Below are 20,901 nucleotides of genomic sequence, written 5' to 3'. Positions count from 1 at the left end.
CGCCCGGATGAGACAGGGTTGCTCATGTGCAGGAGGGTCATGAGGACCATGGGGAGAAAGGACCTCAGATGGAGCAAAGCTGGGACACGAGTGGGGAGGACGGTGGGACAGAAGGGGAGACACTAGGCAGAAGCAGGGGGGTACAGGCAAAGTTGGAGAGGAGGAGAGATCCACAGGGGGACATTTAAAGGGTAGGCAGAGAACTCTTCATCCTCACACATGGCATTGAAGATGGACTAGCCTAGTTTAAAGGGGACTTCATGTGATTAGAAATGCCTGCCCACCAAAGACACCATCAAGAATGCAAAAAGATCAGACAGAGGCCAGGAGATTCTGGGGGCACATAGATTTTGACAAAGGTCTCATATCTGTCCCATCCCCATTGTGTGTGTGTGTGTGTGTGTGTGTGTGTGTATGTGTGTGTGTGTGTATGTGTGTGTGTATATGTGTGTGTGTGTGTGTGTGTATCTGTATGCTATTTTTAACCCTGCATAGTAACAATAGAAAACATGATAGTTATTTTTTAAAAAATTAGTGTGTGTATGTATGTATGTATGTATGTATGTATATGTATGTGAGTAAGAATACATGTAGAAGTCAGAGGACATAAGGGGCATTGACATTCTCCTTCCACCATCTGGGTCCTGGTACTCAAACTGAGGTCTCAAATCTGGCAGCAAGTGCCTCCACATGCTAAGCCATCTCCCTGGCTCCCTACTTTTTTTGCCCCTGTAACAAGACAGCTGAGAAACCAACTTCCTGGGGGAAGGATTTATGTTGACTCACACATTCAGAGTGTTCGGCCCAAGGTGATTGCAAGTTTGAGGCTGACTAGGCCTGTGGGATCCTGTCTTCAATAAACAAAACAATAGGAGAGGAAGAAAGAGAGAAGGAGAGAGAGAGAGAGAGAGAGAGAGAGAGAAGGAGGGAGGCAGGGAGACAAGGAAGAAAGAGAGAGGAGGGAGGAAGAGAGGGACTGATGGACAGTCAGACAGACAGACTTAGGAAGTATGCAGCCCTTGACCTTCTCACCCTTCAGGGGAGGGGATGAGAGGGGTTCCCCCATCAGCCTGCATCACCTGGCCTGGGTTATCAGCAGACTGTCCACTAGGGAGAAGGCTGAGGCTTCTAGAAGAGTCCTCCCTCAATCACAGCCCAGTTCCTTGCTTTCTAGGACTGGCTTTCCTGGAAATCCTGAGCTGAGCGCTGTCGACACCACTGAAGACTTGTCAGACCCGTTTGTCCCATAGAAGGAAACAGGGCCAGGGCTACAGGGAGTGAGTGCCTCATGTAACTTCTGACACCCCTTCCTTGAGATTCCGGCTCCCTGACAGCAGGGCCTGCCATCCTGCAGGGGCCCTGGCTCACTAGGGACGCTGGGCAGCCAGTGTAGAGGTCAAAGGGATTCCACAGGTTGAAGAGGAGGTGCATGTGGGGAGGGCACTCACCTTCCTTCTTCCTCTTCTTCATCTGTTTACAGTGCAGAGTGCAGCGGACATCAATAGCACCTGTTGAACTGTGTAAGCTCTTGAGGAACTTAGTAAGACCCTGTCAATGCGGACACTAAATCATGTCTGGAGTTGTTGCTCAGTGGGAGATTGCCTGCCTAGAATCTCCCAGTGGGGATATGGCTCAGTGGTAGAGCACCTGCCTAGAATTCTCCAGTGAGGGGCTGGGGTGTGGCTCAGTGGTAGAGCTCCTGCCTAGAATCCCCCAGTGAGGGGCTGGGGTATGGTTCAGTGGTAGAGCCCCTGCCTAGAATCCCCCAGTGAGGGGCTGGGGTGTGGTTCAGTGGTAGAGCCCCTGCCTAGAATCCCCCAGTGAGGGGCTGGGGTGTGGCTCAGTGGTAGAGCACCTGCCTGGTAAGCTTAAAACCCTGGGTTCAGTCCTCAATTCTGCAAAACAATGACAAAAAAAGAACTTGCTGCACTTTTACTTTTCCTGCTACTTCCTCTGAACACCGGGTCTTTGCTTACGGCAACTCCACTGTTTGGAACTCTCTCACTCTGTTACTCCAACCTGGCTATGGCCTCAGTTCAGTGACACGGACTTACATCCCAGACACCTGTAATGGGTCAATTCCTCTCAGAATCCCTGATACTCAAGCATATGTGTTCATGCCCACACACCTGTCCGCATGCTCACGTGGAGTTCAGAGGACAACCTATGTGAGTTGTTTTCCTCCTCTGGGATAGAACTCAAGTTGTCAGACTCATGAGCAGCCTTTCCCCACTGAGCCTAGCTGGACCACCAGGTATTGTGCTTGGAATTGTAGGTCCAAAATAGTGGGATTCAGCTGGGGTTTTGCTCACCACAATGTCCCTAGACCCCTGCAATAGTCCTGGTGTACAGTAGAGTCAAAGTTCGCCCAACTCTCTGGGCAGTGGTGGCGCAGGCCTTTAATCCCAGCACACAGGAAGCAGAGGCAGGAAGATCTCTGTGAGCTCAAGGTCAGCCTGGTCTACAAGAGCTAGTTCCAGGACAGACTCCAAAGCTACAGAGAAACCCTGTCTCAAAAAACAAAAACCGCAACAAAAAGTCCGCCCAACTCTAAGATCTCCAGAGAACTAGCCTGAAGCCCCAAGTCCGATGGAGACCACTCTGTGTGGCCAGACTTGGTACTGTATTTCATTTCAGGACTGGACCCTCCCTAGGACTCCACCAAGCCTACCTGATCAGTCTAGTCTTCAATTTCCCCAAAAGAAGACTGAATTCAGGTGTCCTTTGGCATCTTAGGGACAATCATGGCTCAGGGTAGCAGCTAATCCAATAGAGACCATTTTTCCAGGTTTCTTATAAACTAGCCAAACTGGATCTCCTAGAATGCTTGGTAAACCCTGACCAGACCAGGTAGGTGATGGGCTACAAGCCCAGACAGGTCTTCGGGTCCCCAGAGAGCTGGGGCAGGGAGTTGGCCCTGCCTGGGTGCTCAGCTGGCTCCCCCAAGCAGCTGTATCTCATTGAGGATAATTAGCCCAGCCAGACGCCTGGCTCTTGGCCTCTCATTTTCCACTCAGGATCTATCCGTGGGGAGGGGCCTTCGGACAGTGACCCCCACATATAAATCAAGAGGGGGTCGCTGTTAAGAAAATGGGGACATTCTTTCCACCCGTGTGGCTGGCTAAATTGCCTCCAAGAGCAGATTTTGTCCTGGAACCCACTCAAGAATGGTCAAGGCCTTTGAAGGCCCTTCCAGGATGAACCCCAGGGGTTTGAAGCTGGCTGAGCAAGCGGGAGTCTCTCTGGGGGCCTTTGCTGACCACAGGAGGGTGGGGCCTCTAAGGACAGTAGGATAACATCCAGGATGGACCCCAGGGGTTTGAAGCTGGCTGAGCAAGCGGGAGTCTCTCTGGGGCCTTTGCTGACTACAGAAGGTTGGGGCCTAAGGACAGAGGGATAACATGGTAGAAGAGGGACAGACCTTGTTTGACATGAGGCACCTCCATTATGGGGTTGTAATAGCAACTTTGGAGGAGACTACATCTCTATATATTTGAAGGTACAGGGGATGAAACCGGGAGTCCCTAAATATAAGGCTCTATTGTAGCTCTAAGTAAGTGCTCTATCATTGAGTCATGCTTCCAGCCCCTCACTGGGGGATTCTAGGCTGGGGCTCTACCACTGAGCCACACCCCAGCCCCTCACTGGGGGATTCTAGGCTGGGGCTCTACCACTGAGCCACACCCCAGCCCCTCACTGGGGGATTCTAGGCTGGAGCTCTACCACTGAGCCACACCCCAGCCCCTCACTGGGGGATTCTAGGCTGGGACTCTACCACTGAGCCACACCCCAGCCCCTCACTGGGGGATTCTAGGCTGGGGCTCTATCACTGAGCCACACCCCAGCCCCTCACTGGGGGATTCTAGGCAGGGGCTCTACCACTGAGCCACACCCCAGCCCCTCACTGGGGATTCTAGGCCAGTGGTTTATCAGCGAGCCATGCCAGCATTGGCTAGGGCACACAGGCTTTCTACCACTCCCTCCCCCGCCTCTCTCTTTTGCTGTGTGCTGCTTGATGAAGACATGTTTCAAAATAAACAAGTTTAAAAACTAAGGAATGTAGGGCTAGGAGCACATCTCAGTGGAAGGACATTGAGGACCCTGGCTTTGCTCACCACCACTCCAAAAAAGAAATAAATTTTAACAAAGCATTGTATATCCACAGGTTGATGTTAATAAAAAGGTGAGTGTATATTTAGTGATAATCAAAAATCATGGAAATGGAATGAGAATTTTGTCAGTGAGTTCCGGGAAGAGGTCCTATAGAGACTGTGTTAAAGGAGGCCACTTTAGAATTTTCTGGAATACTAAGTCCAGAACTGTCATATCTTTCCACTGAATCAACTTGTTAGTCTTGACCCTCAATTTTGTTTCTCTTTTCTTTCTATAAAGATTTGTTTTTATTTTTGTAATGTATATGCATGTGTGTGTGTGTGTGCGCGTGTGTGCGCGCGCGTGTGTGTGTATGTATGTATGTGTGCACATGTGCACATGAGGACGCTGTCTGTTACAGGTGCTGAGAACTAAACTTGGGTCCTGTGGAAGCGAACTACATACACTTAACCACCAAGCCATCTTTCCAGCTCATTGATCCCATTTTCTTTCAGCAGTGAAGTTGATCCTGAACCCCCCAGAGGCAGGTCGGAGCCAGGGAAGTGTGGCTGCTTATAGGCAGACAGAAAGATGAACTCCAGATTATGTGGAGCTTGTGGTCTGGCGCCATCATAAACCCAGAGTTAATCTTCCTGGAAGCTAAACTTCTTGGTGACTTAAGTACCTGCTCAGGGTCATTGAGAGGGACATTCTGCACTTGACACCTGGCTATTTCTTGAAGTTTTCTGAGGTCACGCTCACCAACAGCACCAGCACTCCGTAGCCTTCCCTGGCTTGCTGTGGCTCTGGCTCCCTCATGTTGACCCCGTACTGACTGGGGAATGAAGTAGGGGCTGGGTCCTGTCAGTGGTGTTGCAGGGCTCCTTCAAGCCTTGTCTTTATATCCTTGACTTGTCTAGACTGAGCCTGCCTCAGTTGCCTCAGCAGACAAGGCTGTATTGAAGGTCGGGTAGGGAAACAGCCCTTGGACAGTTCTGACATTCCTTAAACAGTAAGATAAAAGCCCTTAGCACCTTTCCACGATCCAGCTACTATCATGGAGTCCACAGCAGGCAGGGACAGAAAGACACACACAGTGGCTCAGGACCAAGGCTCAGAAGGCAACTCAAGACCCAGCAGCCGGCCTCCCGCATTCTTACCCAAGACCTGCTATCCGGGAGTTGGGTGCTAATGTCTGTGTTTGGAGAGGGTGTGGCATTGGGACCCAGACTTCTTGGTGCCGTGGGGACACTGGATAGGAGTGGCAGTGGGCGGTGGGCGCAGGGGTGGGAGGAACAGGCCATGTGGCGCTACCGTAATCCAGAATTTAGCTTCAAAGCCTGTGCCTTCAGTTTCATTGGAATGTCCACCCACAAGGGTGGAGGCAGGGTAAGTCTGGCTCCCATCAAACTTCAGAGAGTTTCTGTGTCTTGTTTGGCTGGGAACTGAGGAGACTGTGGCATGGGGGACCAGATCAGGGATCTCAGTGGGGGCATGTAGGGTCTGGAAGCTCCCGTTCTGCTTCTTAGGCTGTGTCACCTCTAGGTCCCTGACAACCTCTCTGGTTCCTCATATTGCACTCAGAGAGATAGGATGGATGCCCACCCCCACGCCCCCATCCAGCACTGTTGGAGTTTGCTGCAGAGCCTGGCGCCTGGGTTGGGGACAAATGTCGGCCGGGTGTGTATGAAATTCGCTCAGACCGCGTTTGTGGCTCCACAGCGCCATCTACTGGAGAAGGAGCCACGTTGCTTGGGTCTGTTTCTTCCTGACTTCTAGATGGCGCAGAGTTTTAAAAGCGTGTAATTTTGAGGGCAACAAGTTTGAATGCGGGTTGCAGCTGCCTCAGCTACCTCTGAATTACACCTTTAAGTTTACTGTAAAAATGTAAAATAGTTTGTGTGCTGGGTTCAGTCTGTAAAGCTTGTCTTGCAAGCACGAGTCCATCTCTAAAACTTATGAAAAAAAAAAACAGGCTCTGAGACCCATGCTTAAGGCAGAGAGATAGGTTAAATCTTGGGCCTTAATGACCAGACAGCCTAACCTGATTGGCAAACTCCAGGTCAATGAGAGACTCTGTCTCAAACAAAACAAATAAAAGTGACCATGTCCTTGAGGAAGACCCAAGGTTTTCTTCTGGCCTCTATATGCTCATTCATGCACACTCAGACATGAACCTTCACGTGAACATGCACAAAAATGCATTAAAAATAGCCTACAGCCAGGTGGTGGTGGTGCATGCCTTTAGTCCCAGCTCTCTGGAGGCAGAGGCAGGTGAATCTCTTAGTTTGAAGCCAGCCTGGTTTACAGAGTGAGTTTCAGGACAGCCAGGACTACACAGAGAAACCCTGTCTCAAAAAACATAATAATAATAATAACAACAAAAAGTAGCTTGCAAGCTTATAGCACGGTTCCTAAGCTCTCTGACGTGAGCACACAGGACCCTATTACATCCTTGATGCTCTCCAACTTCAGGGAATAAGGACACTGCAGAACATTTGCAGATACCCAGGGGGGTGAGCATAGGCGGTCTGAGACATGGGCAGAAGGCACCAGGCTGCCAGAGCCTGCTGGATGCACACCTTCCCCCAAATTCATCTGCCTTCAGTGTCTTCTTTGGGGTGTTCAAGGACCAGTGCACATGTCCTGATCTAGCCTCCACCTCGGGAGCCAAGGCTGCTTCCCACGACAGTGGATACCCATCTTAGTTTCATTTCTGTTGCTGTGGTAACACATTCCGACAAAAGCTACTTAGAAGAGAAAGGGTTTATTTCAGTTCCCGGTTCCGGGTTACAGTTCATCGCTACGGGCGAGTCACAGGCGCAGGAGCACTCGAGACAGCTGATCTCACCACATACACAGTCAGGAGCAGAGAGAGATGCATGCTCACGCGCTGTGCTCAGTCGGCTTTCTCTGCTCTCACACAATTCAGAACCCAAACCAGGGAAAGGTGCCGTTCACAGTGACGTCCCATATCAACTAACATAGTCAAGACTCCCCCCCCCCCAACAGACACGCCCACAGACATAGACACGCCCACAGGCCAATCTGAGGAGACGATCCCCTACTGAGCCGCTCTTCCCAGGTGACTCCAGTTGCGCCAACAAGGTTGCACCAAGTTGATCATTAAAACTAACCTGAACAGTGGGCGTGGGAGGACCCACTTGGACCCAGATCTGTCCCCAGTGGAGCTCAGGATCCTGAACAACTCTTCTCTCTGCAATTGCTGGCTTCCTGTGTGGCACTTTAATTGGCAGAGTCCTTTTGACCACTTCTACAGTCTAAACCCTGTCCTTCTACTTCTAAGCTGCCTAGACAGTGCCGCTGCGGGCAGGCCGTGAGCGAGAAGGTAGAGGATGTGCCGTGGGACCCAGAATCCCAGGAGAATTCTCATCCTCACCCCACCCCAAGCAATGTGGGCCTCTGCCCCCTAGGGTCCAGCCTGATTCAGCTGGATGGTGCCCTGCCCCTTCTGGAAGTGTCTCCCGCCCCCACCCCAGCTCCTAATCTCCTTTCTGCTTAGCCTTGAAAGGCTCAGGGGACGAGATATCTTTTGAGGACCCACTTTTAGTGACCTACTTCCTCCGGCAAAGCCCCGCCACCGCCACCTAGAGCTGTCTCCCCCGTCTACCCCCTCCCCCTGCCGCCCTATTAGTGCCACCTGAGGATTAAAACACATGAGCCTGTGGGTGGCATTTCCTATTTAAACTTTAAGATTTGGCTGAGGCACCCTGCTGCGCCGGGCTGTAGGTCTTCAGCTTGTTTTCCTGCTCCCTGGGTGCTGTCTGTCCATGTTCGTGCTGAACAGGGACTCTGGTCACGGCAGGAAAGGTGTAGCAACATAGAGCAGTTGACGTTAGAACGGACAGAACGTGAGGAGAAGACAGAAAATAAACGGTGGTGGACAGGAAGCTGCCAAGCACTGTCATTGAGTGACATATGTTCAGAAAGCAACGCCTGCATCTATCAATATCGCATGACGTGGCTCTTAATATGCAGAGTCCCGAGAGCATAGACGATACAGAAGCGCTCATAGCTGGAGAGAAGGATGCCAACCTCTGTACTGGTTAGCCAGGCTGCCAGGGCACCAGCAGCCAGCTTGCCATTGCGGCTGTTATTCAAGAGGCTGAGCGGGAGCCCGGGGCCTCCAGCCCAGGGCTGGACAGTCATGTGTCTGGTGTTGGGCATCTCCTTCAAGGCCCCAGGGATGCATATTGGTCATGATAACTTTGACTCGTCTCTGGGAATCAATAGGAGGCTTATCCTCCAGTCTGCAGAGGTGACGACAGCGGCCACTGATAGACGCAGTGAGATGTTGGCCACATGTCCTGTGAGTCCTGGAAATGTTAGAGGTAGCTAGCTGGTTCTTCAGGGGTGGGGCTCAGGAGCCATCTCAAGAGGGCAGAGGGAACTGGCTGCTTAGCTATCTGGGTTCTCTCTCTCTCTGTGTGTGTGTGTGTGTGTGTGTGTGTGTGTGTGTGTGTGTGTGTGTGTGATATGTTCTTGTGGGGAGTGTGTGATTGTGTGTGCCGGTGTGCCTGCATATATGTACATATGAGAATGGAGGCTGGAGATCAGCCTTGGGTATCATTTCCCATGCTCTGCCCATCTTGTTTGAGACAGTGTTTCCCACTGGGACCTGGGGTTCATTGATTAGGCTAGGTTGGGTAGCCAGTGGGCCTCAGGGATCTCCCTGTCTCCATATCCCCAGCACTAGGATTATAAGCACACATGTCCAGGCCCTGTTGTCTTATTTTTTTAATGTCAGTTCTAGGAATTGAACCCAGGCCCTCATGCTTGTAAAGCAAGCGCTTTACCAACGGAGCCATCTCCCCAGCTCCCTGTGTGCCCTTTCTTATGGGTCAGTAGGGGCTCCAGGGATGACCTGGGAGCTCACAGAAATGCCAGGCCTCCAGCGGATTCTGGCCTAAGGAGTTTTGCTAGATTCCAGCTGCCCTTATTAGGTCTTGGGGTGCTAGCAGGCATCAGGGGACAAAATCCAAATACATGCTAGGCTAGAAACAAAGTCCTTTTGACATTAGCTCTGAGCTGGGCCCAGTCTGGGTGGTATGGATCTAATGTCACCAGTGAGGGATTTTCTGTTGTTGTTGTCTTTTCACATTTATGGCTTATCCATCTTATCTGTGTCTGTGTATGTGTGCTCACTCACATGTCCTGGTACATCTGTGGAGGTCAGAGGGTGAGTTGGTTCTCTCCTCCCACCGCGCGTGTTCCCAGGGATCAAACTCAGATCACCAGGCTTGGCGGCAAGCACCTTTACCTGTTAAGTCATTTTGCCAGGCCCTCATCAGTGAGTTTGCCAGAGCTGCCTGCCTGCCTCTTTTGCACCCCTAAAGGGTCATGTTGGTTATATCGACACCGCCTGTCTCTGCACTCTTTGTCCACGGACCAGAATGCCGGCCAATTCCAGGAGGCTCCGGGGCCTGTAATTGTGCCCTCAATACTAGGTCATCAAAGACTTCAAGGGGCCACTTTCCTGGTTTCCATGACATCATGTCCCCGAAAGTGGCCCACCCCAGCCATGTGCCGTGAATGGGCCTCTTGTTCTCAGAAGCCACCGTCAGCGGTGCTGGGTTACTGGGAGGTGACTGTTTGTCCCGCTCACCCAGTCAGATCTCAGGGGCCAGGTGGGGCTGGGAGTGACTCAAGGTTGGCTCCAAACACGTCCATCAGCTGTAGGCCTTGGTTTCTCTGCCATTAGTCTTAGCCGGCGGCCATGGGAGGAGTGGATGCTGCACTCTGGAGATCCAAGTTGGGAGCCACAGTTGACACCCCAGGAATCTGGGTTGCCAGCTCCTTCAGTGAGCAGCTGGGCACTAGCATCTCCCCTGGGAACTCGGGGGGCTTACAGGGCCAGTGTAAGATGAATAAGTCATTGGTGGTAGAGAGGGAGGCTGGCAGGCAAGCGGAGCACGTGCTACGGAGGTGGGGGGACAGGAAACATGGAAGTGGGGAGGAAGCAGGGTGCGTGGACTCTGTGCTGGCCCGGGGGGGGGGGTGGTCTTTGTCAAGTTGAGGCAGAGTCTCACTGTGTAGTCCAGGTTGACCTCAAACTCACATTTCTGCTGCCTGAGCCCTACTCAGTCCTGGGATTACAGGCCTGTGTCATCACAATTGGTTTGTTTCTGGCCATTTTAAAAGGTGAAAAACGTCCCTGGTGACGTGTACAAAACCCCAACAAGATAGCAATTGTTCGAAAAAAATCCTGTGACTAATATTTTCTTAAGGAAACGAATACTTAAGAAAATCTTGTCTAGGGGTGTGATTCAGTTGGTAGAATACTGACCTAGCATACTGGAATCCCTGGGTTCCATCCCGGCACCCCATAAACCCGGCACAGTGGCTCTTGCCTGTAATCTCAGCACTGAGGAGATGGAGGTAGGAGAATCAGGAATTCAAAGTCATCCTTAGCTCCACAGTGAGTCTAAAGCCAGCTCAGTATACAGGAAACCCCATCTCTCCATCTCTATTAGGGCTGAAAAGATGAACCAAGCGGTTAAGCATGCTTGCTGCTCTTGCAGAAGACCTGAGTTCAGTTCCCAGCGGCCACATGAGATGGCTCACAGCCACCTGTAACTCCAGCTCCAGGTGGAGGATTCGAAACTTCCTCTTCTGGCCTCCATGGGTATCTACACACATGTGGTGTATGTACTCACAAACAGGTGCACGCACACACGCACACAACATACACATCATCATCATCATCATCATGAAAATAAGTAAATGTTTTTGTTTGTTGTTGTTTTGAGAGAGGGTCTCACTATGTAGCCCTGGCTGTCCTGGAAGTCATTATGTACGTCAGGCTGGTCTTGAACTCACAGAGATCTGCGGCCTCCTAGTGCTCGGATTAAAGGTGTGCGTCACTATGCCTGGCCACATTTTTTTTTCTTTTTTTGGTTTTTCGAGAGTTTTGCTGTAGCTTTGGCGCCTGTCCCGGAACTCGCCGTGTAGACCAGGCTGGCCTCGAACTCACAGACATCCGCCTGCCTCTGCCTCCCGTTGCTGGGATTAAAGGCGTGCACCACCACCGCCCGACCACATTTTGTTTTTTTAAAGTGCTGAAGGTTCCTAACTCAGGCCTTGCCCAGGTCTGTGAACAGATTCAGGAGCCAGAATCCTGGGTCCAAATACATAAGCAGAGCCGCGGAACTTCTCTGCACTTTGGGATTTTCCTTGTGGAGCAAGCAACTTCCTCTCTGAGCTTTGGCGGAGACAATCAGAACATGATGACTGTCACTGACACATCAGCCTGCTTGACTGGGTCTTTGGAGCAGGGTGGATGGGGATATGGCATTCTGGGCCCGCTCATTCTCTTGTCTATGAAGTGGGCCCAGGTCTCCTGAGGATTCACTAGGCTAAGGTGTCCAGTGGTAGAAGCACAATCTTTGTCCCATCACTGCGTCTCCAGACAGCCCAGGGCATGACAGAGCAATGTTTAACATGTGTTGAATGAATGATTAAAGGCATCTTTGAGTTCCTGGAGCGCTCCAAACATACAAACAAAGGACAAGCTGGAGAGATGGCCTAGGGTGATGATTCAGTGAGTGAAGTGCTTTTGAAGGCTGGAGAACCTGTGTTCCATCCCCAGAAACCATGGAAAAAGAACGAGTCTGGTGACCCAGACCTGGGAGGCAGAGGCAGGAGAAAGATCCCTGGTGCTCTCTGCCCAGCCAGCCTAGCTAAATGGTGAGCCCCAGGTTCAGTGAGCGACTCTGCCCCAGAAAAAAAAAAAAAAGTCAGCAGCCTCTGAGGAGCAATGCCAGAGCTTGCCCTGTGGCCTTAAAACTCATGGAAACTCATGTGTGCTTGCTCATGTGTGCAACCCCCACCCCCGCCCATACAAAGGTAGATAGCATGTACGCTGAGGATGTCCATCTGCATCTTAGGAAGTGAGTTGGCTATTTTTGAACCACCATGACCACAACATGTAACAGAAACAACCAAGAAAAAACAATTTGCCTTGGCTCGCAGCTTCAGAGGGTTGCAGTCCATCCTGGCTGGCAAGGCAAGGCAGAGCAACTGCCAGGCTCGCCCAGCCTGTTGCTACTGAAGCTTGACATCGCCATCTACACAGCTCACACATACAAAAAATATTGCAGGCTAGAGAGATGGCGCAGCAATTAAAGAGAACTTGCAACTCTTGCTGGGGATCTGGGTTCAGTTCCCAGCACGCATGTCAGGCAGCCCTTATCTACCCGTAGCTCCCACTCCAGGACCTATTCTGACCTCTACAGACACCTGTATTCTTATGTGCACATTACCCCCCCTCCCACACACACACATACACATACACACACAATTAAAAATAAAATGCATTTTAAGAGCTAAGTGGGCAGGTTTGGGCTCTAATTGATGGTGACACTGAGGTTGTCATCACACACATGCACACGCACACATGTACACGCACACACACACACACACACACAACTAAGCCACAATGTAGAGGTTGGTGAAAGTTACATGCATGGAAGGCACAGGCTAAGGACAGAAGCGAGGATGAGGCCAAAAGTTCGTGCCCGCAAGCCTGCCTTTTTCTCTCTTGCCTTGCCTTCTCCCTCACGGCCCCTGCTGTGCACTTGTTTGGGGGTCCATGCCGGGCTGACATGTGGGGGTCCTTGCAGGCAGAAATCAGAGGAACAGCGAGGGTATCCTGGCTGGGGAAGGGGAGACTAGGGGCAGCATTTTCCTTAAAAGTTTGTGTAGGGATACTCAAGTCTCAGTAGAGTCCAAGCTGTGCAGGACTGAACCTCACAACTAGAAAGACCCCAAGCCACCTGTCACTGGGGGTGTGCAGCAGAAAGAGCCTGTATTCGCTCATTAATTAATTCATTCACTTATTTTTATAGAACATTTGATTTTAGGCCCCTCATGTCAGAGTTGTAAGGGTATCATGAGGCAGAGATTGGCATCCTGGCTCTGGGTCCGAGCACAGTAGTTTCCTGGTTATACTCTTGAGGGAAGTGTGTGTGTGTGTGTGTGTGTGTGTGTGTGTGTGTGTGTGTGTGATAGAATCTCACGTAGCCCAGGCTGGCCTCACACTCGACATGTAGCCAAGGACGGTCTTGAACTTCTGATGCTACTGCCTTTACCTCCTAAGTGCTAGGGTTAAAGGTGCTGCCACCATGCCCAGAAGATCTACAACAGATCTTGTAGTCTGTTGATTCCTGTCTCCACCCCGCCACACCCAGAAGCCCTCTGTATTTGTTATTTTTGCATTGCGGTGACCAAATGCCTGAAAGAAGCAACTTATAGGATGGAGTTAATTTGGATCATGGTTTCAGAGATGTCCGTGGTCATCTGGCTCCTCTTGGACAGAGCATCATGGTGGCAGGAGTGTGTGGAGAAGCTGTTCACTTCATGGTGGGTAGGAAGCAGAGAGAGACAGGAAGGGGAGTTCAAGGTGCTCTCTAAGACCCACCCCCAGTGACCTACTTCTTCCAGCTAGATTTCAAAGTTTTAGAACATTAAAAAAGGAAGGAGAGAGAGAGAGAGAGAGAGAGAGAGAGAGAGAGAGAGAGAGAGAGAGAGAGAGAGAGAGAAGTGCTACCAGCTGGGAACCAAGTCCTGAACACATGACTGTGAATTGCATAAGCCTTTTTGAAGGGAATTTCATGTCCAATCACAGTACTCTCCTAGTTGGGTCATTTGATGGGCAAATAGATGGATAAATCGGTGAATGAATTTGTGGACGGAGGGATGGACAGATAATGAATAGGTGGATAGACATATGGTAGGTGTGTATGTATGTATGTATGTGTGAATGAATACATAATGGATGGGTGACTGGGTGGATGGATGGATGGATGGATGAGTGGATGGTTGAGTGGATAAATAATTGGATTAATGGATGGGTACAAAATGGTTGTGAAAGGATGGGTAGATAAACAGAATAGACGATTGGGTGGCTGGATGGGTGGGTTGGATGAACAGATGGTTGAATGTTGGGTGGGTAAGTGGATGGAGGGTGGATCAGTGAAGCGGCCGGAGGAGTGGAAGGATGGGTAGTGGGGCATGAACTTTTGACACAATTACTGAGCACCCTCACCTCCTTTATTGTGGTTTACCCTCACAGTGGCCTTCACAGTGTGGTTAGACTCACTAGTCCCACGCTACAGAACAGAAAACAGAGGGTCAGCAAGGTGAAGGGTCTTGCTGCTCACACGGGGAGCAACTGGGGCATAGGTGTGTCTCTTGAATCCTTGTTCCTGATGGTGTGTGTGTGTGTGTGTGTGTGTGCGTGTGTGTGTGTGTCATAGCACGCATGTGGAGGTCAGAAGGCACTTTGAAGGAGCCAGTTCTCATATCCACTGTGGAGATCTGAGGATTGAACTTGGATCATCAGGCGTGGCTGCAGGCACTGCCATCTCGCTGCCTCACCCTGGTTTTGAGAGTCATTTGAGACCTGCAGCCTCCTAACTGGGCTAGACGGCTGACCAGTTAACTTCCTGGGAATCCTCCTGTCTCCGCTCTCCGGGTACTGGATCATAGAGGAATATGCTCGAGTTTTCAGTCCTGGGAATCTGACTAAGGTTCTTTCACCCTTGGGTTACACTCACTCTGCACCAGAGGTGTCTCCCCAGCCCTTCTGGTATCTTTTCTAGTTAGCCTATGATTCCGTCTTTATTTTTTCAGACTGTCATAGTCCTTGGGTGTCCCAAACACCCCTTCTGGGCTACCTGGTGCTGGGTGAACTGGAGATGTGACCCACTCCCTGGGCAGCCAGCTCATGAATGCCCAGGGAACAGCTCAAGTTGATGGTTTTGCCTTAAATGCTGGTTGGCATTATGGATTCATGTGGGTGGTACTCAGGCCATGTCCTTGGGAAAGGGGGCAGAACTAGACCTGAGGGAAGGCTGCTTCGGCCAAGCAGGTAGGTGAGGGAGACCTGGCTCATGCCAGGCTAAGGCTGCATAGGGGCTGGATCACCAACCCTGCTCTTACCTGTAACAGTGAAACGAGATGGGCCAGGCCAGAGCTGCACGGGTGCATCTGTGGGAGGTGTCGGAGAGTCCCCACAATAACAGGGACTGATTTCTATCCACGACCCCTTCAGGCCTCTTATCTATCCAGGAAGCCCTGGGCAGGGAGCCACACTAGTAACCTGACCCCACCAGGCCTGTGGTCCCCTGGAACCGCCTCCCTCAGGCAGCGGAAAAGGCAGCCAGGGCCAGGGCCCACCCACGACTGCCCACCTCGGGCGAGCTGGCCTCTGCCGTCCTGGGAGACCTCAGGCTGGGTCGAAGGCACAGCCTCAGAAGTCGCCTCCACGGGCGCCAGGTGCAGCACGGTGGTGCTCATTAGGCCTCGGAAGGCGGGCCAGGCTTACAGTGCAGCCTTCTGAGAATCCCCAAAGAAGAAAGGAATCAAAGGCTGGGGATTGGGAAACAAGGATGAGGAGATAATGAAACAAGATTCCTATCTGAATAATTTCCTCTAATTGCTGGTAAGAGACATTCATTTTCCTTTTGAAGCTCCCGGGGCCCCCGGGCGTCTTGGGACGTGCCAAGATGGCAGCCCGTCTAGCCGGATCGTCTCAGCGCTGCCTGCGGGGCTGGCACTGGGCCACGCGGGGGTGGGCAGCGGGGCTCTGCTCCACTTGGATGGGTTGCTCTGCTCTCCGCCTGGGATGTGCAAGAGGCCTTGGCAGCGCGGGCCTTTGCAGCAAACTCCTGGTTTCTCTCTCCTGTCTGAGATGGACACACCGCTCTGATCCAGTCCCTTTCTCATGCATCCACTGGGTTCCCCTGGGAGAGACCTGATGACCCGCTTTCCCTCCACCTGACTACACAGTGTGGCCAGTGAGGTCAAGGCCAGTGTACGAGCAGTCCCGGTGGGTGTCTGCCTGCCCACGGTGCCTGCTAGCTCCTCCAGGGAATTGCAGGCTTCGTGGTGACGCCCATTTTACAGATGAGGGAGTCGAGGTTCAAGGAACAGGATTGGACCCACTGAGAGGGAAGCTGGGTACACACATTCTCCCTTTGATATGTGCAGAGTCCACGTGATTACAAGAAGTGGCCCTTGCTTGATACTGTGGGGTGGGGCGAATTTGTGGAATGTGGGGGGTACTCCCTGCTCTCCCTTAAGATTTTCATTCTCTTTGGTCCCTGGCCATGTATGAAAAATAGAACGCACATGTCCCTGGTTATTGTCTACAGAAATCATGGAAATATTGGCTTATTTTTTTTTAAGGAGTCATTTTCTATGTGGAAGATTCTTTCAGATATTTTTCAAGTCTTTGTCCAGAAAGCAGAAGAGCTGCCCTGCTTCCCGTGTGTCCTGTTAGGGTAATGTGACAGAAAGGACTCGTGGTGTCCCTGCTTCCCTGGAATATTGGGACACGGCCAGAGGGCTGCCCGGAGGAGGTGATACCTGCTGATACACAGACTGCCTCCAAGTCCGGTTCCTTAGGTTCCTTCAAAGCCATCCCCCACCCCAGTCATTCTCTCCTCAGTCTTAAACCAGCCTCTCCAAACTTGTAGCTGCTTCTAGAACTTGCTAGTCTATTCCTGTCTCCACCTATGTACGAACTCTTCCCTCTGCTGTGAATGCTGCCTCTTTGCTTTGGTCCCTAATGGACTTCTCGCCGTCCTTCGGTTCCCAGGCCCAGGGACGGCATGGCCATCTGTGCATACCTTACTCCTCTCCCAGGCAGCCCCGTGTCTTTAACCCCAGCATGGAGAGGAGCCTGGGTGACGCTACCTGTGACCTGTCCCAGGGTACCCTGACCGCGATGTATCAAGATAAAAGGCTGCCTTGTCGTGGTGAGAAAGTGACTGGAGAGCCGATGAACCTCCCAGAGGAAAGCCACGCACGTTATTCATTTTTGATATTTTATGGGCCTCCTTGGAAGACGGGAGACAGAAAAACAGGATTCCATCCTCCCTGGCAAGTCTCAGATCTCATCGTCAGGGTGGAGGAGGGAGATCTAAAGACAGGCTCTGTGTGCCAGGACTGAACCCCTAGGTCCTGCCTGAAGCCAAAGTCCTGGGGATAGAGGTGGCCCCAGGCAGGGGCTTAAACCACAGTGGAGAGTCCTATGACCCAGTCTCTCTCCATCCCTGCCTCTATCCCACAAGAGTTGTGTGGTCTGTAGGGTGGCTGGGAGGAGCCCAGTCCTATTTTACAGATAGGTAAGCTGAGGTCTAGATTTGCCTCGTCTCTGTCGCTGGGATTTCCTCATAAAAGACATGCTGCTGTGGTCCTCACTGCCTTGATGGGCTTGGGATTGTTGTAACTAACCATGAGCCCAAATGAGTCCTCCTCGGCAGGAAGGGAAGGGGAGTGGAGGGAAGAGGTTAGGAGGCTAAGGGAGGGTATTCTGGTCTGGTTCTGGTCATTGTCTAAATGCTGATTTAGCAAGTGGCCTTGAGTCAATCCTCTGCATAACCTCAGATTACCCAGCTGTGAAATAGCTCGGGTTCCTGGGGGCTAGTGAGTGGCTCAGTGGTGGAGCCCCTGCCTAGAATCCCCCAGTGAGGGGCGGGGGTATGTCTCAGTGGCAGAGCCCCTGCCTAGAATCCCCCAGTGAGGGGCGGGGGTATGCCTCAGTGGCAGAGCCCCTGCCTAGAATCCCCCAGTGCGGGGCGAGGGTGTGTCTCAGTGGTGGAGCCCCTGCCTAGAATCCCCCAGTGAGGGGCTGGGGTGTGTCTCAGTGGTAGAGCCCCTGCCTAGAATCCCCCAGTGAGGGGCTGGAGTGTGGCTCAGTGGTAGAGCCCCTGCCTAGAATCCCCCAGTGAGGAGCTGGGGTGTGGCTCAGTGACACCACATCTGTCTAGCAAGTGCAAAGTGCTAAATTCGAATCTCCAGTACCTGGGAGGGAAATTTCACATTGCTACAACGCTGTCAGGCTTGTGTAAACTGTGATGTGGAGGGGGCAGGAGCAGCTTCTGTTCAGCTGTTCAGAACTGCTCAAGAAGTTCTAAAGCTCTGCAGACACAGGGCCCCCTCGGGTGATGGTAGGATGCAGGGTCAGCCACATGATGGACGTGCTGGGGACAGGAGGACAGTGTGGGGGGCTAGCTGTCCCGTACACCACCTGCCGAGTAATGGATGGCAGATAGGAGCCGTCGGGACTGTCGGGAAGAAGGCAGAGATGGCTCCTGATTTACAGTTGCTGGGGAGGGAAGTGCAGGCTAGATTTATGGACACTCAAGTGACTTGTTGGAGCCGAGTTTATTATCCGTCACAGGCATCTGGATGTGTATTTATGGCTTTCCAAACGATCCTGTCTCGAAGCAAAACCATCCACAGAGATGAATCTATAGAGAGGGCTGAGCCAGAGCGAAGTTCAAGACTCTCTCATGGTCTCCCAGGGATGCCTGGAGCTCAGGTTTCTGGTCTGGGTCCTGTGCAGCAGCCTGGGTGCAGACGGTGTGCCAGGAGCAGAAGGAAACATTGTAGCTATGCAGATTGATAAGGCAGGGGCGGGTGGGACAAGGATAGGACATTGTTCGCTCCCCCTTCCTCCTTTTCTCTTCTCTGATTTCTTTCTTTCCTTCCCCCTTCTCTCTCCTGATTTCTTTCCTTCCTTTCCCTTTTCTTTCTTCTCCTTTCTCTCTCTTTGGTTTTTCCTTCTCTCTTTCTCCCCTTGTTCTTTTTGAGCCAGGGTCTCGTGTGATCCAGGCTGGCGTCAAATTCACCACGTGACTGAGGATGACCTTGAACTTCTGCGTCTGAGGCACGTCCAACTCCCACAGTGCTGGGGGTGGAACTCCAGGACTTCCTGCAGTCTAGGCAAACTCTCTGCCGATTGGGGCACACCTCCAGCCTCCCGCCTTAACACAGAGTCTTGCTCGGTAGCCCAGGCTAGCCTTGAACTCACTATCCTTCCAATCTCTGCCTCCAAAGATGATGGCTGGCAGGTATGCACAGGGTCTCTTACATTCTAGCTCTGTCCCTTACAAGTTGTGTGACAACCCGGGGGTGGTTTTTCTATACAGGTGGGCAAATAGACCTTTGCAAACTGCCGAACCTTTTAAGTCTCTGTTTCCTCATCCAGAAGTGAGCAAAAACTATCAGAGCAAGGAGTCCTGAGGCATACAAGATACCACACGCACAGCGCTTACCACAGCACCCTGGCATTCAGTAAGCCCCCATAAATATTTCCTATTCCATTATCATGGCTATTACCCAGGCATTCTAAGCCGTGTTTGGCACAACCTGACCACCAAACAAGATGAGTTTTTGGCTGGAGCTCCATTCGGGAGAAGACAGACCACTTGCCTGCTCTGTATGCCCAGGTTTCAGTAAGGTAGATCCTGGGCAGTCTGAAAACCACCCGAGCGGCTCTGACCTTGGCGCTTGGAAGATGGGTGAGAAGGGGATCAGTCTGTAGATGATTTTGCTGGACCTGAGCATGGCGCAAATGACAGCAAAGCTGTCGTTTTGCCAGTGCACACTAGTGCAGTCTTTGCTTTATCCTGTGTTTGTGTGTGTGTGTGTACATGAGTGTGCATATGTATAAGGTGCACGTGCGTTTACATGCTGTTCACCTTGAGTTTATTTTAGAAAAGGTTAATTTTGTAAGCATTTTTTTTGAGAATTGTGTACAATGCATTTTGACAATATTCACCCCCTCCCACAACTCCTTTCAAAGAGACAAGCATCTCTCCTGGATGGAACTCACCAAGTAGGCAAGGCTGGCTGGCCAGTGAACCCCAGGAACCCTCCTGTCTCTACCTCCCCGATGCTAGGATTATAAGGACACACCACCATGCTTGGTTTCAAATTTTAAAATTGTATTTATTTATTTATGGTGTGTACATGCATTTGTATGTACCACAGCACACCTGTGGAGGTCAGAGGGACAACTTGTGGGGGTTGGTTCCTTCCTTCCATCACGGGGATCAAACTCAGGTCATCAGGCTTGGCAGCAAGCGCCTTTTCCCACTGAGCCACCTCGCTGGCCTGCTTTTTGAGTTTTGATTTCTCTCTTCAGTTGACTTCCTTGGTCCGCAGAGAGCTGCTTTGTGTGCTCTGAGATTTTTATTGTGCTCCATGGGGGAGAGAGGAAGACACATGCTTGCCCTATTTTGACCGGACACAGAAATCCTGTGGCTCAGTCTTGCCCCCTAGTGTATTCTGTCCCTGCAGCCAGTTACTCGTAGATTTTTAATTTTTCCTTTCCTCCCTTCCTCCCCTCTGTCTTATGTCTCCCCCCTCCTCTTCCATCTCTCTTTCTAAAAAGAGATTTATTTTACTTGTGTGTCTGGGTGCCCGTGGGTACACACGTGTGTGTGGCTATGCACGAGGACTAGCAGAGGACACTGGATCCGCTGGAGCTGGAGATACAGGCAGTTGTCCCATCTCTCCAGCCCGCTCCCTCCGTCTCCCTGCCTCCCGCCTCCCTTCCCCGGGCTGAGGATGGAACCTGGAGCCTGTGCTCTCTACCAGCTGAGCTGTATTCCCAGCCTCCAGCTTTTTTGAAAGTCAAATAATCTCGGAATAACAGCCACTCAGTTTTTTCCCTCGCTAACCCGCGTGTCATTTTCTCGTCTTGCTGTGGGGTTTGGCAAGCATGTATTTTCGGGTTCACAGCCCACATGGCTTCCCGTGCATCTACTCTCCAATGCCTAGGGTTGGGCCACAGCAGCTGTAGGCCGTGTGTAGATGAGTAGTCATGGCTGTCTTCCGGGATGACTTTATGCGCAAAATCCCCCCCAGGAGGACACAGGAAATACACCAAGAATCTACCCCTTTGTGAAGTTGATGTGAACACTGACGAAAATGGCAAAAATCAATTTTTCGTAACTCTGAAAAAGTACTAAAACCTTATGAGAAATCAGAAAG

This window comes from Myodes glareolus, chromosome 2, assembly GCF_982192425.1.
Source record: "Myodes glareolus chromosome 2, mMyoGla1.1, whole genome shotgun sequence".
NCBI lineage: Eukaryota > Metazoa > Chordata > Mammalia > Rodentia > Cricetidae > Myodes > Myodes glareolus.
The sequence above is the reverse complement of the archived record's forward strand: the minus strand, read 5'-3'. Positions refer to the sequence as shown.